Source organism: Kogia breviceps, chromosome 9, assembly GCF_026419965.1.
Source record: "Kogia breviceps isolate mKogBre1 chromosome 9, mKogBre1 haplotype 1, whole genome shotgun sequence".
In the NCBI taxonomy this organism is placed as follows: Eukaryota; Metazoa; Chordata; class Mammalia; order Artiodactyla; family Physeteridae; genus Kogia; species Kogia breviceps.
In genome coordinates, this window is record NC_081318.1 from 47,690,843 (window position 1) to 47,708,168 (window position 17,326).

A 17,326-nucleotide genomic window follows, 5' to 3' on the forward strand; every position below is an offset into this window, starting at 1 on the left:
GAAGAATCAACACTGTGAAAATGACTGTACTACCCAAAGCACTCTACAGATTCAGTGCAATCCCTATCAAACTACCAATGGCATTTTTCACAGACCTAGAACAAAAAATTTCACAATTTGTATGGAAACACAAAAGACCCCAAATAGCCAAAGAAATCTTGAGACAGAAAAGCGGAGTTGGAGGAATCAGGTTCCCTGACTTCAGACTATACTACAAAGCTATAGTAATCATGACAGTATGGTACTGGCACAAAAACAGAAATATAGATCAATGAACAGGATAGAAAACCTAGAGATAAACCCATGCACATATGGTCACCTTATCTTTGATAAAGGAGGCAAGAATATACTGTGGAGAAAAGACAGCCTCTTCAATAAGTGATGCTGGGAAAACCGGACAGCTACATGTAAAACGATGAAAGTAGAACACTCCCTAACACCATACACAAAAATAAACTCAAAATGGATTAAAGACCTAAATATAAGGCCGGACACTATAAAACTCTTAGAGGAAAAGATAGGCAGAACACTCTATGACATAAATCACAGAAAGATCCTTCTTGATCCACCTCCTAGAGAAATGGAACTAAAAACAAAAATAAACAAATGGGACCTAATGAGACTTAAAAGCTTTTGCACAGCAAAGGAAACCATAAACCATACGTGAAAAGACAACCCTCAGAATGGGAGAAAATATTTGCAAACGAAGCAACTAACAAAGGATTAATCTCCAAAATATACAAGCAGCTCATGCAGCTCAATATCAAAAAAACAAACAATGCAATCAAAAAATGGGCAGAAGACCTAAATAGACATGTCTCCAAAGAAGATATACAGATTGCCAACAAACACATAAAAGGATGCTCAACACCACTAATCATTAGAGAAATGCAAATCAAAACTACAATGAGGTATCACCTCACACCAGTCAGAATGGCCATCATCAAAAAGTCTACAAACAGTAAATGCCGGAGAGGGTGTGGAGAAAAGGGAACCCTCTTGCACTGGTGGTGGGAATGTAAATTGATACAGCCACTATGGAGAACAGTGTGGAGGTTCCTTAAAAAAGTAAAACCAGAACTACCATACGACCCAGCAATCCCACTACTGGGCATATACCCTGAGAAAACCATAATTCAAAAAGAGTCATGTACCACAATGTTCATTGCAGCTCTATTTACAATAGGCAGGACATGGAAGAAACCTAAGCAGGACATGGAAGAAACCTAAGTGTCCATCTACAGATGAATGGATAAAGGAGATGTGGCACATATATACAATGGAATATTACTGAGCCATAAAAAGAAATGAAATCGAGTTATTTGTAGTGAGGTGGATGGACTTAGAGTCTGTCATACAGAGTGCAGTATGTCAGAAAGAGAAAAACAAATACCATATGCTAACACATATATAGGGAATCTAAAAAAAAAAAAAAGGTTGTGAAGAACCTAGGGGCAAGACAGGAATAAATATGCAGATATAGAGAATGGACTTGAGGACACGGCGAGGGGAAGTGTAAGCCGGGACGAAGTGAGAGAGTGGCATGGACACATATACACTATCAAATGTAAAATAGATAGCTAGTGGGAAGCAGCCGCATAGCACAGGGAGATCAGCTCTGTGCTTTGTGACCACCTAGAGGGGTGGGAGGGAAGGAGACGCAAGAGGGAAGAGATATGGGAATATACGTATACGTATAGCTGATTCACTTTGTTATAGAGCAGAAACTAACATACCATTGTAAAGCGATTATACTCCAATAAAGACGTTAAAAAAAAAAGAATCAGTTGGCAATCAACTTGGTCGCAGTTTCTTCAAAATTGTTTGTTCTTGTACACAGACAATTATCATCATATCCTGAGGGGCACAATGTACTAAGTACTGTATAATGCAGTTACCCCTTGGAAATGTATCTTCTGCAAAGATGATATTCTACTTGGCAAGCTTACATTGGCTTCATAAAATATTTACTAGGGGACTCAAAGTTCTCTCCTGATTTGCATTCTTATCTGATTGATGATGGTGGTGTGTAATCACTGCGAAATGGAAGAGTTGTATTTAAATGATGATGGAAGCAACCATGTGCCAGCCCTGTACAATATTAATGATTCTCAGCTGGTCAGAGTAAACTATTGATAAGTACCAATTCAATTCGTCAAAATCTTTAGTCAAAGGTAAACAGCCTCCACTTGTTAAAAAAAAAGGGGGGGGGCAGTTTGACAGACTATATGTTAATATCTGATCATCATTGAATACATTTCCTGTGTCCTGATGCAGTAACCACTGAGCCCACTTGCCTCCTCTTTCATGAGCAACATGTACCACACAGAAGCTACTGACCTGCATTGGGATCATCCTGAAAAAGTTAAGCTTCCTGAATCCCTGGGAATGATTAGATGCTTCATATTGTGTTTATTACTAAACAGAAAAGTGAACAGATACTCCTCATCTCCAATTTTTAGAAATGAATTCACTGTTTTTATAAAAATGCTCATTATAAAAAACATAAGCAACCCTTAAAAGTACAATGAAGTCAGCAACCAATGAACCAAATGCATTGTTTGTTTGGTGGGTGAACAGTATTCCAGACAGCTCTCTCTGTGCATATTTAGAGACGGATGAACAAGGAGAATAATTTTATAACAATGGGATCATAATAGCACGTGGTTTAAAAAAACTCTTATTTGAATAGAACATAAACAAAAGAAGTGAACATTGGATGAATTGCTGGACTTCAGATACACGTTTCTTTACTCCAAGAAAAGTTTCTAAGTGACATCTCCAAACTTAAAAGTGAAGAAAATTATGAAAAAATATATTGAGATCATTATTTTTTAATTGACATAGCAAATACTATTGATGGATTTTCTAGACTATTCTTTATAATTTATTATAAAAATATACAGCTGCATAGTAAACAAAAACAAAAACAAAAAACTACTAGAAGAATATGTGGTGAGAAGTAAAAACTACCTGCCTACCTTCTTCCTTCTAAGGCCTATTCCTCAGATATAACCACCAAGTATCCACAGACATATACTTAACATTTATCAGAATACGTTTGTGCAAGCCCTTTTTATGATATATCGTTTTGTATCTTGCTTTTTTTCACTTCAACAATACATATCTTTGACACCTTGCCATATCAGTAAAAATAGCTAATAATAACTGCTGGCATCAATTGAGCACTCACTACGTGCCACTCCTCTTTCTGTGTTTCACAAGTATTAAGTCACCTAATCCTCAGAACAACCCTGCAAGGCACAAAGAGGGACTAAGCCACGTGCCCAAGCTCTTGCCGCTGGAGAGGGGTGGAGGTGAGTTACCTCCACAGCCTGTTCTCTACGCCAGCAGAGAAGGGGCTGAAAGGCTTGCCACGCACACTTTGCCAAAACAGGAATAAACTGTGTTATACCACCTCCCCATCATCAAAAGGAAAGGCAGAAAGAAGAGCAGGGCCCAGAAAAAAGTGACAAGATGCCACTGCTACACAGTCCAGCACACAAGTGGAGACCCAGATACACTCGTTCCAAAACTTGGCAGAGGGAAGCGTGGGTGGTGAGAATTTCCAGGCAGCTCAGCTGCAGCAAAGGACCATCCAGAGCTTAGCACGATCACCTCTCGTTACATTTATGAAGAATGGGTACTTACATTTCCCCCCCCAGACACAGATCTGATAAGGTCTAGGTATCTGTTTTCCCTAGCCCTACTTCCTAACCTTCAGATATGTTACCGTTCTAGGTCTTTCCAATGTTCAGAGGATGAAGGTCAAGCCCTTAATATAGTATATGCATAGGCACTGAGGAGTGTGGCCTGGCCTTCCCACCAACGCTTTGCATTTGATCACCTTCTTGCCTGGGATGATCTTTCCTTTTCCTCAGACATTCTAGAGCTCTCAGCCGCAGGATCCTCCTTAATAAAATTCTCCCTGGTCTCCTGGTCTAAATCAATTCCTGTTGTTACATGGACCCAGTAGAACCATATTCCTCTTTTTAAAATTCAGTTTGTAGTTACGATTTTTACTATGATCATTCAATTAATACCCACCAACCATCCCAGATTATAAGCTTCATGACAGCAGGATTTTGCTCAGTATTAAATTGAAAGCTTTAGCATGGAGCCTGGTACATATTGGGCACTGAATTCATATTTCTGGAATGAATGAATGAATGAAACTTTCTGAGGTTTAGTATGTGAATGTAGCATTTTCATCTTGGATCACTGCAGGTGGTATTCATATGAAAGGACAATTTTATCAGACAACCAGCATTATTAGCAGAATGACTTCAGAAGTCACACAGGCAGGTGGGCTATAAAAATACTGTCAAAAGAGATCCCCGCTCCACACCCTACCTGCCCTCTAAAAATGATAACAGAAGGGACTTCCCTGGTGGTCCAGTGGTAAAGAATCTGCCTCACAATGCAGGGGATGCAGGTTCGATCCCTAGTTGGTGAACTAGGATCCCACGTGTGGCGGGGCAACTAAGCCCGCATGCCACAACTACTGAGCTTGCGCGCCTCAACTAGAGCCCGTGAGCTGCAAACTACAGAGCCCACGTGCTCTGGAGCCTGAGAGCCACAACTAGGGAAGAGAAAACCCGCACGCCACAACTAGAAAGAAGCCCACACACCACAACGAGGAGCCCACGTGCCGCAACTAAGACACCATGCAGCCAAAAATAAATAAATAAATAAATAAAAATCTTAAAAAAATGATAACAGAACAAAAGAAAACACAAATAAACAAAAGGAATGCTCATTAACTTCACCTTGATACATTTTCCCTGAAAGAGTAGCATGGAAAATTGAAAAGCTGTTTAGCAGTGGGTCACTATGTTATCCCTTCAATGCTACAAACAACTTTTCCACCTTCAATTAGGTGCAAATGGAGCCTGACAAATAAATACTATGCACCAGATCTTCATCTCTCAAATAATTAGCTTGTACTGTTAAGGGAAATTACTTGATTGCCTCAAGTCTATTCTTGCAGGTTTCATGCCAAGGCAATAATACTAATAAGCCTTATAACATTCCATTGAACTGTTCGTTCAACAAATATCTATTGGGCACTAATGTTAGGCATATTATTATTTGCCCACTACCCGAAGGAAATGGGAGACACATAAAACCAAAGCCTTTTTGAAGTACTGGAAAGAAAACACACACACCCGAGTGTGGAAATGAAGACTTTTAAGCACCCCTTAGAGAATCTCAGGCCTGTGGGTTGAGTCCACTCCCAAAGCACCAGCCTACCTCATCTTTGAAAGGAAGGCGGTGAAGACAAATGATTATCGAGCTGCTTTGCATACGCCACATTTAATATTCTCCATGTCATTTCTAAACAGTTTGGGGCACTTCTGAAAGTCCTAAAGAGACTGCTGCTTCCCTGTATCCTGGTGCCAACAAGAGTCATCGCCCTATAAATCATTAAAACATACCAAATAAAGATATTTGTACCCCACTCTCTTAGGGATGATAAATGACCAGCAAATGAGTCCAAGCTGTATTTTGCAGAATGATTTTTCTTTTTGAAGCCGAACTGTGTCTTATTTTAAATAACATTCTACCCAATGCCAAGAAAAGGCAAGGGAGAGAGAAGGAAATTAATGAGCAAATAAACATATTTTTCAGCTACAAAAACCAGGGCTGTTACTGAGGTGCGACTGCAAGAAAGAAAAAATGATTCTGTTTACTTTCTCTCATCCTCTACCACATCCATTTATTTGAGAGAGCAAATCAGGAGAGACAGCGAGAAGCCTGACACAGCTGGTTTCAGTCAATAGGGGTCATTTTCATTCGGTCTGTGTATTTTATCAGCTCCTTGTTCACTGTTCCCAATGGGAGGATGGGCCTGCTGCCCAGGATCTGAGTTCTGGTAAGAAACCAGCTATCTACCTCATCCCATACCATGCACAACCGCTGCCATGGTGGCCCCGTCCCAGCACCTCTTTACTCTCCAGCTTAGTACAGTTTTGCATCACAGCATGTCCGGTGAGGCCCAGGTACACGCAAACATCATTACCTCCACGTGGGTGCACGCATGTGGCCTGCATGAGCACACACGCACGACACACCCACCCACACCCACCCCAGGCAATTTATCTCCCATTAACAACTCACTCTTGCCCGTTAGAAACATTTGTGGAACTGTAAAAACATTTCTTCTCCATTTTCAGCTCGGCCGATTGCTTATGCTTTACAGACTCTGAAAGCCAAACTGAATTAAACAAATATTTGAAATTCAGTTGGATGGGGGGTGGGCATGGTTGAAGCATTCGTTTTAGAAAGGTTTTTATTAAAAACGGCTCTTGGGTTTTGTTCCAGAAAAGAACGTGATAACATCAAGATGTAGTGTTGCTGATTGACCACAAGTAAGAGACTATCTACATGAAAATAAGATAAAATCCATCTTCATATTTCCTTTTGAACACGAAACAATCACCATCAGTGGCCACCCCAAGGTATTTCTGTAAATGTAATTTCTTCTTTCTTTCTCTTTCCCAACATAGTTGATCAGCTGAGGTGGTAACACAGGCTCCAGAATGGTCCAAATGGTCAATGGTGTGACACCTCCAGAAGCCTTCACTGGAGGAGTGCTTGGAATATCGATGATTACTGACTTGCTCTAGGTATCAAGGATTTCTGAAATTAAGTCTCTGAATTCACGAAAAATAACTGATATTTATCCACTGAATTTTTTTTTTTTTTTTTTTTTTTTTTTTGTGGTTATGTGGGCCTCTCACTGTCGTGGCCTCTCCCACTGCGGAGCACAGGCTCTGGACGCACAGGCTCAGCGGCCATGGCTCACGGGCCCAGCCGCTCCGCGGCATTTGTATCCACTGAATTTTATGATACTATGTCGCCAGTTGGATCCCAAAATGCTTCCCAAAGTTGGAGAGAGGTAGGGATGAGAGGGTGCCATGGGATAGTTACACAAACTTTGAACTTCACTTAGCCAAGGCAGAAATAGCTTTAATGCCCAGATTCACATCTTGGCTTCAGGATGTCTTGAGAATGATCGTATAACTCTGATAGCAGAGTGGATCTTAAAATCCACATTTATTTCAGAATCATTGTTAAGAAAATTAATTAAAATCACACCCGGCTTAATCACTTGGAATAAAGTATGCTCCTTTCAAAACTTGTATAATGTAACTCAGCTCTGATGGTTTCTCAGTTTAAGTATTCTTCTGCTTTAGATTTTGGTTTGGTAGTAAAATTTCAAATAAGGCTACCAGGTTGGCAGAAGAGATTACCAGGGAAAGGGGAGGATCCTATAGGGTCTGGGAGGAAAACTATTCATACTCTTTGTCATGTTGTCATTAAAAAGTATTAACTCTGAAGATATTAGAAATGATGTAATTATTAAAAAACACAAAGGAATTGTATTATACATCAATATTCTAGTCCACTGGAAAATGATGCAAGGAAGTCTCACAAATAAGGATGGTACCTCAGAAAAGTGGAACTGCGGCAATTCTAAAGTAAGCGAGGAAAAGAATTCAGTGTTTGATTTCACTCTCTCATTGTCCACGTGCGGGTATAACTTCTAAAGTGAGGTAAAGCAGACCTAAGCGCTAGGTGACATGTTAAACTTCGGTGGTTAAAAAGCCAAACAAACCCCAGAGACAAATCTTAAGCAATTACCCTGCCACCCTTTTTATATTAATGTCTAAATCGTATAGTAATTACAGTTCTGCAAGAGTGAGCCTTCAATTTATTCTTAAGTGAAGAAATTAATGAACGTACATTTATAGAATTGTTCTATTTCAGATACTGCTTCCCTGCATCTCTTTGACTCAGGGGCTGTCATTTATAATTCAGCAGGCTGGTGAGCATTTTAAGAGGCTGTGCATTTTAGTGAATTTCAAAACCAACTGCTGTTCTGAGAGCAGGAGCTAGTCTTCCTTCTACTGTAAGACAGCTTTAAATAAGTCCTTAGATAAGTAAACCACTTGGCTCTACATGTCCTAATCTACCTAACTAATGAGGGCAGGATCCTGAGCTCCCTATTCCATTAGAGAGAGGGTCTGAGTTGATGGCTGCTAAGGGGTAGGAATCTGTTGGAGAAGTGAGTTGTATGAATGTCTAAAATAAAGAAAGAAATGTCATTGTTTCAGAGAACTTCAGAAGAACAACAGAAGACTTGGAGTGAGAAATCTAGGTTTAAAAGCCTGGCTCTGCCACCTTGGCTTGTCACCTTGAGCTTCAAATTCCTCCTCTATGACATGGGGATACATAATGGAGTAAGAAACTGGATAAGCCATAAGGATATACTGAATAAATAGTCAGACAGAGTGGAGTTGTTTTGTGGGCAGAGTTTTAATACCAGCTTTTGATGAAAAATAAGAAAAGGAGATATTAACCTCTTTTTCTTAGCATTGAAATATATTTGTTTTACTTTAGATTTTTAAAATTCAAAATAAAGCGCAATGGAATATTATTCATCCATAAAAGGGAATGAAGTTCTGATACCTGTGGAAACATAGATGAATCTCAAAAACATTCTCAAATGGAAAAAGCCAGACAGAAAGGGTCACATAGTGTATGAATCCATTTACACAAAATATCTAGAATGCACAGAGACAGAAAACAGACTAGTGGTTGCCAGGGGCTGGGTGAGGGGAGAATGGGCAGTAACTGCTTAATGCGTACAGGGTTTCCTTTGGGGGCGATGCGAATATTTTGGAACTAGATAAAGGTGATGGTTGCACAACGTTTTGAATGTACTAAATGCCACTGAAAGGTACAATTTATAATGGCTAATTTTATGTCATATGAATTTTGTCAATTAAAAAATATTTTCAAAATAAAGTGCATAAAGCAAAATAAGAATCTCTTATCTTTTAATAGGGTGCTAATAGAAACTCTTGACTTCATCTGAGAATGACTAATATTCATTATGATGTCACCTTAAGTGAAACACTGTATTGTGAACAATAAAAGCCCAAAAGATACTTTGCCCTAGAATGGATAAGGTCCAAGCCAGGTTTTCGGTATGTCTCAGGGAATTTGACTCCTCTGCAAGACATTGGCACCCTCTTTTTTCTACAATTCTATCATCTCCTAGGTGGTTTAGAACTAAAGAGAAAATGCAGAAGCCACATCCATCAACTGTATATGATACAAAGCTAGTAGAGAGTGTTAAATACACTGGATAATGAACCAGTATCCAAAAAGATCTTGGCAGACTAGCATCAAGGAATCCAATATGAGAAACTTAATGGGGATCAGTGTAACATCTTACGTTTGGTTAACGAAAACAAAACCTAAAAAACACAAGTACTGTCCAATGGAAGCTCAGGGGAGACGTAGCTTGGCGGTTACATGTGTAACAGAGGATGCAGGGATTTCGTATGACTTTGTAAAGCACCCCTGTGTGATGCACATGTCAAAACAACAAATGTGACTTTTCAGCTGCAACAACAAAACTAGATTAGAGAACTTAATGCAAGAGGGTGAGAGTCCTGTTCATCTCTACACAGGCCAGGATGTCTGCCACACAGACATATCCCTGCCCCCCACAAAATCTCACGTCATGCCTAATAGATGTTGGATTCTCTCTAGGGGAATATCCCAATTCTCAGTTGATGTTCCATACATGCTGCTACCATTTTCCCTCTCTAATGACACTGTGATGAATATCCTTGTATTTGCACATCTTAGCATATTTGCCCTGTTATTTTTAAAATGTGTTCATTATTAAAAAAAAAAAAAAAAAAAAAAAGCTGATGACTTGATCCATCCAGTTGGGTTCAGTTTCTGGGCAGAGGTGATGATGATGGTGAATGGTAGTAGTAGTGCGTGCGTGTGTGTGTGTGTGTGTGTGTGTGTGTGTGTGGTGTGTTGTGTGTAGGGAATGGGAGCTGGGTGTCTGTTAAGGGAGATGTAAAAGGAAAAGATGGGAGTGGTGCAACTGTTAAGTATCGGCTTTAGTTAATGAACCTTTTCCTGGATTTTATTTTCCTATTCTGTCAATATCCGCATACCCAGGTGAGATACTGCCATCTTACAGTTTTAGGGTTCCCTGCTCCTTCCAGATTACTGAGCTCCTTAAGCACTACGGAATGACCTTGGGTACTAACTTGGCCCTAGCGGTATTATACGCTCCCGGCTGGTTTCCCTGGCAATTTTAAAGGTGCTGAATAAACAGTGGCCTTAGAATAAATATTTGTTGACTGCCTGCCTGCCTGCCTGCTGCCTGCGAGTCTCCAGGAGTGGTGCCTAGCCATGGAATGTCTTTAAAGCATTGGCCTACAATTTTCTCCACAGAAAGAATGCCTTCTGGTGGTGGTCGCAGGGAGAATAATGCCCTTTGTCTTGCTAGTGGACACTACACGCACCCCAAAACCCAGCACCTGCAAGCCTGCGTAATTTTAGGTAAGGGCTTATTTCTAGCTTTTATAGAAGAAAGAAAGTTCTATTGGAAAAAAAAGTAATCCTTTGTTATTTTATTTTGAACGAGCTTTTAATCAGAAACACAGGCAGTAACATATGTTAGAAAAAGACATATGAAACATAGAACTTTGCATTTATAACTCACTATGGAAAATCCATGTTAATGCAACACTAAGTTTGGGGTTTTAATTGCACAGAAGTCATGAAATTCAGATTCAAGTTCCCACAGCAAACTTGACACCATATGTGCATCCCAGGGCCCTTCCTGAGTGGGGTGACCTCATTATTGGGCAAAAAAGTGATGCAATGAATAGTGATGGATAGGATTTCTCCTCAGTGCTACACTTCCCATCATCCCAAGAAGGATGGACAGCGGGCAACATTAACTACACCAATTGCTCCCTTTTTAATGCACAGCAGTCCTTGGGTGTGTGCTGGATGACCATGACATCATCAAGAGCCACCGCACTGCGGCATCGGCAGCGGGAGTTCCACGACTTGGCAGTGTGCTGCTTGGGTGGAGCAACCAGGCACCCCATCACCAGTCCTCCATCAGATCCTCACCCACACCCTTCCTAGAGCAGCGGTATTCAGTGGGCACGGCCCTCCCACCCCCACTCCATCCCCAGAGGACACCTCTCAGTAACTCAGATGCTCAAACTTCTTGCATCTGAATGTCTGACTCAAAGGGCCTTCCCGGACACACCTCTGGCCTGGTGGCGGCAAGGCTTCTCCAGGGCGCCTGTTCTGTATTGTCGTCTTCTAGCTTTATTCCACTTGTTGGGAAATGGCAAGATGTGTGCCATTCCTTGTGGAGACATTTGTTGTCTGGCCCAGGGGGCCTCAGGCTTATTATAGGTAAAAAGTCTCCATGTGTTTCTCTTAAACTATGGGTAGTAGATTGTACGGAAGTAAAAGCTGTCCTGCCCCTTGGTATCGGTATCCACACCTAACTAACATGTGGCCTATGTCCAGTTCTGTTTTTTTTTTTCGTCCTGGTAAAATGGTATATACGGTACATTCTGTTCTCCACACTCTCCTTTGCCTCTGATCTGATCTCTGCCTGAGTCCCCCCAAGCATGTCAACAAAGATATGGGAGAAGACTGGGGGATAGGGGTGGGGAAGAGAAAGAGTGTGTAATAAACTCTGATCATTAAGTGCTGCTTAAGTTTTTTGGGGGGGTGCTTTGTAAGTGTTCGTGGTCCAAGGCCACTGGACCAACAGCCCCATCAACTTGTTGTGACGGCTCTACCATCCTCCTAAGAAAGGGTTCCCGGTCGCCCTGTGAGTGGCCTGGGCTGTATGGTGCTCAGCTCAGCAGCTCTCAGACAACACAAACAGCCCATCCACCAATAGCCCCTGGGCTCTGAGCACATCGAGAATCAGTAATGCCATTTGTCAATGGCCTGTTCTCACTGAGCAGAAAGGACCGGGAGAAACCTGGGAGAGACTCGGGATGAAGGAGCACCATCATTAATAAAAGCTTCTTATCACAGCACTATCTTTGGGTTTTTAGGCAAAACACAGCAGGGAGAATAAAGCTGTGCATGGGGAAACTAAAACAAAACACAAAAGATGGGTTTTTTTTTGGGGGGGGGGGGGTTGATGTTTACATTTAAGGCAAAAAAAAATTATTTTTTATAATGCACATCTACATGTAAGGCATTTCCAAGAGAAGTCATTTATAATGTATGAAGAGTCTGGTTGTTTGTGTGTTTATAAAAAGTTATGCTTAAGGAGAACTTTTGAATTAGGCCCAAGGAGATGACAGTGCAGAGCATTTCCAGCCAAAAAATGAGGAACGACTTTTTTTTCTGAGCTGATGTGTATCCAAATCATGTTGATTTTCACACGCATTTTTAAAATTCCATTAATATCTAGCTGTTGAAGAATAAGTTTTCTGTACTCTTTTCTAATTGGGGAGTTTTTCTTGTTTCAGGAGGTATGACTAGCAGAATACATTAACTACTTGGCACATTTTTAAGAGTGAAATTCAACAGTCTCTTGCTAAAGCTATCTTTTTACCTCTTCATTTCTATTGTCTCCATGGTGTACAATTCAATAAACCAGAGATCTAACTCTACTGTTTCACTGCCTACAACCTAAGTAATGGGGGTGGTGGTGTGGCGAATGTGGAACCACCTCTTTAAATCATACTGTCACAACTGAGTACTGTTCTAAAAACGCCAAATACAAAGCTTTCTGGTTGATTTATTCATTGAAAATGGCCTAAGAATTTATCTTCTAACAAGCTCAAGATATCATTTTCATGAACTGTCTTCTCTTCCAGCTTAAGCAATTTCTTTTCTGACTCCAAATTTCTCCTAAGCAACTACTCACCAGGGACTGACAATAATGTAGTAGCTTGTCCTAAATCAGTGCCTTCCTTCTAGAGCGAGCACAGTTCTTTGCAGATATTAAACCTTCGAAGTAGGTGATGAAGATCATCCCGCATGTTCTGAAGATGTAGGAAATTCCTCTGAAGAAATAAATGTTAAGTCACCTGCTCGAGAGCCAGTGTAGACAAGGGATTTGAACCTGACGTTGTTCTTCGTGGTGCAGCCTGACAGTTTGCCTGGTTAGAAGAAGATGGTGGATAATATAAAAAGCATGTGGAAAAGGCCAAAAGGAAGAAAGAGGCAAAAGGCCAGAGGGAAGGGAAAAAGATAGAGAGGAGGAAAGGAAGTCAGCTCAACTGGAGGTGGAAAACATGCTCTACCCAAGGGCTCTGATGTTTGTATTTATTCATATACAATGATAAGGCAGAATCATTGTAAAAGAGAAGAGGATACAAGATTGAGTCAAAGGACTCCAAACTCAAACAAGCTCAATTCCCTTTTTTAGAGAATTTTCCACTCCACCCTAGTTTCCAGATAAATTAATCACCAAACGGTGTTTATCAAGTGATTTCTTCCTTTCACCAAATGCCAGTTATAGAGAGTCTGGATTTGGTGTGGCAGCTAAGGAAAGAACTGTATCTTGTGGGGTTGTTTTTTTTATATGAGTAACATTATATATAGACGTCTTCCCACTTCCGTAAGGTTTTCAAAGCATGCGTGGTTAACCGGAGGCTAACAAAATGGTTAACCAAATGTGTCACTGCTAAGCCCAGTGGAAATAGTGATGGCAGCTCCAGCAATGGGGAGGTGTTCTTCCATTTCTGTGACACATTCCACCCAGCATCCAGCCTGACTTTCAGAATGGCATCATGCTTTGAAGAGCATATTGGAGGCCGCAGACTTCATGTGGGGGAAGCCCAGCTGACCAGGGGAAGGGCCATCTGCATTTACAGACTACTGCTCCTGCAAAGTGGACTTAATTCTGCACACTCTTCATGGGTGCAGAGAGATAAGCCCTCCAAAAGGACTCTCTTCAGTCCACTGCCCTTTGCTTAGTTCTGATCGCAGGTAAAATTCTACCTGAGGGAATCTACCCGCCCTCGCCCGGACTCCATGTTTCCTTCGCGTGAAGACAGACTGCCTAATATAAGGCATATGCGCAGGTGTGGGAGCGCCTCTTTCCCTTCGGCGCGTCCTTGAAGATCCTGGTGTCACCGTGGGCCGCCTCCCCGCTCGCTGTTACAGGTATTGTAAGAACAAGCCGTACCCAAAGTCTCGCTTCTGCCGAGGTGTCCCTGATGCTAAGGTCCGCATCTTTGACCTGGGGCGGAAGAAGGCAAAGGTGGATGAGTTCCCACTCTGTGGCCACACGGTGTGTCGGATGAACATGAGCAGCTCTCCTCTGAAGCCCTGGAGGCTCCCTGTATTTGTGCCAACAAGTACACGGTGAAAAGCTGTGGCAGAGATGGTTTTCACATCCGAGTGCAGCTCCGCCTCTTCCACTGTCATCCGCATCAGCAAGATGTTGTCCTGTGCTGGAGCTGATGGGCCGCGGTGCCTTTGGAAAGCCCCAGAGCACAGTGGCCGGGGTCCACACTGGCCAGGTCATAATGTCCATGCGCACCAAGCTGCAGAACAAGGAGCACGTGATTGAGGCCCTCCGCGGGGCCAAGTTCAAGTTCCCTGGTCGCCAGAAGATCCACATATCCAAGAAGTGGGGATTTACTAAGTTTAACTCCGACGAATTTGAAAACATGGTGGCAAAAAAGCGGCTTATCCCGGATGGCTATGGGGTCAAATACATCCCTAATCGTGGCCCTCTGGACAAACGGTGGGCCCTGCACTAATGAAAGCCTTGCTGCTGTCCCCTCCTTACTCAGGCCCAGCAATAAATCCTACTTTCTTGTCAAAAAAACAAAAAACAAAAAGAATCCTTGCTGGAAGTAGGAGGGATATGTACTAAAAACTCAATTTTTAAACAAACAAAGAAGTAAATATTATACTCTTTTGCAACCAACCCCAACTATTTTCCCAGGGGTGAGGGTGGGGAATCTTTAAATCAGATTCCAACAGGGAAAAAATACATCTAAGTTTCTCAATCTGGCTACACAGTATTGCCTCCCTTGGTGTTCTTGGAAGACTAGGGAAATATAGGCAGGGAAAATGAACGGAAAGAAGCCTGTACTCATTCTGCTAAGTCTTTCTTTTATCATCCTAGGTTTAAAATTTTTAAACTATTCTCCATTTTTTCACTTAAAGATAGAGTGTGTATCACAGGATAAAAATCAGGGACTCTAGGAGCGTATATTCAAGATTCATGCTGAGCACACTGGTACTTAGTACTATATTAATCTACCTTCTGAAATAACAGTTAAACTTCTTTCTGAATCCTAATTTTGCACACTCTTAGTGTGCAGAGATGGTAAGCCCTCCGAAAGCACTCTCTCCTGCTCTTAGCTTAGTTGTGATCTCAGATAAAATTCAGATCTCGGTAACATCGGTTGTCAATTAAGTATATTATCAAAAGGACACCACAGAAGAGAATTTCTCACCCAGGGCTAATTAGGTAATGTTTCCCCAAAGCACTTGCCATTCAAATTTTAAAACAGACACCCACAGTGAAGTGTGGAGATGGGGCTGGAAGATCACCAGCTTGGTTGATTTCCTTTTAAATGACAATAACTACCCAGGCAAGAGGCAAAGCTTCTCATATTAAGTCAATTTTGATCATTTCAGAACTTAATGGTTACAAAATAATATCAGCCAAAATCTACAAATCTCATGAATGAGACCTGATGATTCGTGAATTTAGATTTAATATGGTTCTGAATTTGAAGGTTGGTTCAAAGAATACCTATAAAACATCAAACATGAAAACAAACTCAATACAGTACTCGTGTCTCTGGTGACAGATACAGGTGGATTCTGTTTATTCTGAGAAAAGAAAGTTGTCGGGGCAACTGAGTGAGACATTTCAAATGCAATTTAAGGTCATACTATTGAAGTGCATTAGGAAAAACAGTGAGGCCACCATTTTAGGGAGATTAAAATGTCAGATGCACATATGAGATTTCCACATCCCACGCCACTAAAATATATGCCAATTTAGGAATACAGAAGGCTTAGAGTAACTGAATCTTTCACTCTTACATGCTCTTGGGGAGCATGGGTGACGTACGTGTACATATAGCTTGGGCTCTGATGTACTGTGGTTGGTCATTAAATGTTCCATGATATATATATTTTTTTAATCAGAAGAGAGTTTTAACCTGGCTCCATGTCAGCTAGGGTAATGGCAGCGGCCCTTCCAAAGATTCTTTCTTCCCTTCCAACGGGCCAACACTTGCTTCATTTTCTCCTGTCGAATAAAGATCACCCAGAATGACTGGCTGTGCACGGCAGCTCCTCCTTCTGTGCTCCCCTGGTGTTTTGGGGGAAGTTGTTCATTGTTTCAACATACATTTAATAAGCATTTATTCTGTGCACAGTAAGATATATTATACAAAGACAACTCTGCCCATTTCCAAAAAGATTGAAATCTAGTAGATTCCATTATTCTGAGGCCCTGGGATATTGTAGATTAAATGGGTTATTTCTAGTGCTATTTCTGATCAAGGTTAGATGGTTCTAACCTGAACCTAATAGATACTGCTGGTGTTCTGGGGCTAACTAGCATTTTCAGATTGCAGCATATCAAATATATGTAGTTAAACCTGACCTAACCTGGGGACTTTTAGTCACGACTCAATCCAGTGGTTCTCAACCGAGGGTGATTTTGCCCCCTGGGGGACACTGAGCAATATCTGGAGACATTTTTGATTGTCACAACTTGAAGGGGAGGTGCTCCTGGCATCTAGTGGGTACAGCCTAGAGATACTGCTGAACGTTTAATAATGCATGGGACAGTCCCTCAAAACAAAGAATTCTCGAGCCCAAAATGTCAATAATGCCGAGATCGAGAAACCCTGCCTTAATCTGACTGCCAGGTTAACTAAACCAGGAGTCACTGCCATTTACCAATCAGTTATTTATTTTATTGCTTTGAAGGAGACTCCACAAGACCGTTGTGATATAGGTATTAAAATGGGCTGGTATGAAAATCCAACTTAATAACAAAATATCTTCCGTGTGACATTTCCTCTCTGTCCTTAATGAAATTCATCAACTCACTCGGTCTCACAAATGGCAGTGGTCATAAACGACACCGAGAATTATTTTCTATAACCATAGGCTCTAATAACTGGAAGAGTTTGGGGGCCCACCTGGAGCAAAACACAGATTATATTTTATTTATATTTCAAAGATATCTTTCACAGATTAAAAAAAAAGGAGGCTCAGCAAGATTAAAAGGCTATCGTGGTCCCATGACAAGTTCAAGGTTGAAGGTGAATTAGATCCCATGCCTCCTGACTGCCAGTCCAAGCTTCCTCTGCTATCCTGGAGACTAATCTGGAACTCAGCTGCATCTTGAAGTTAAATGAGAAACAGAGATGACATCTGAAAATGCTAACAGCCCATGTGCTGTGTATTTTCTGTGGCACTGAGGCAATGTGTTCTGAGGCTGGGCTACTTCTTGTCAGGAGCCACA

At 41.3% G+C, this 17,326-nt stretch overlaps 1 protein-coding gene and 1 pseudogene across 20 annotated transcripts in view; one reads left to right on the forward strand and one right to left on the reverse strand.

Annotated features, from left to right (window-relative positions):
• The window catches only part of CREB5 (cAMP responsive element binding protein 5), a 416,039-nt gene that overhangs the window by 27,337 nt on the left and 371,376 nt on the right, over nt 1-17,326 (reverse strand). The window lies entirely within an intron of this gene.
• On the forward strand, nt 13,852-14,585 carry LOC131762911 (large ribosomal subunit protein uL16-like; annotated as a pseudogene).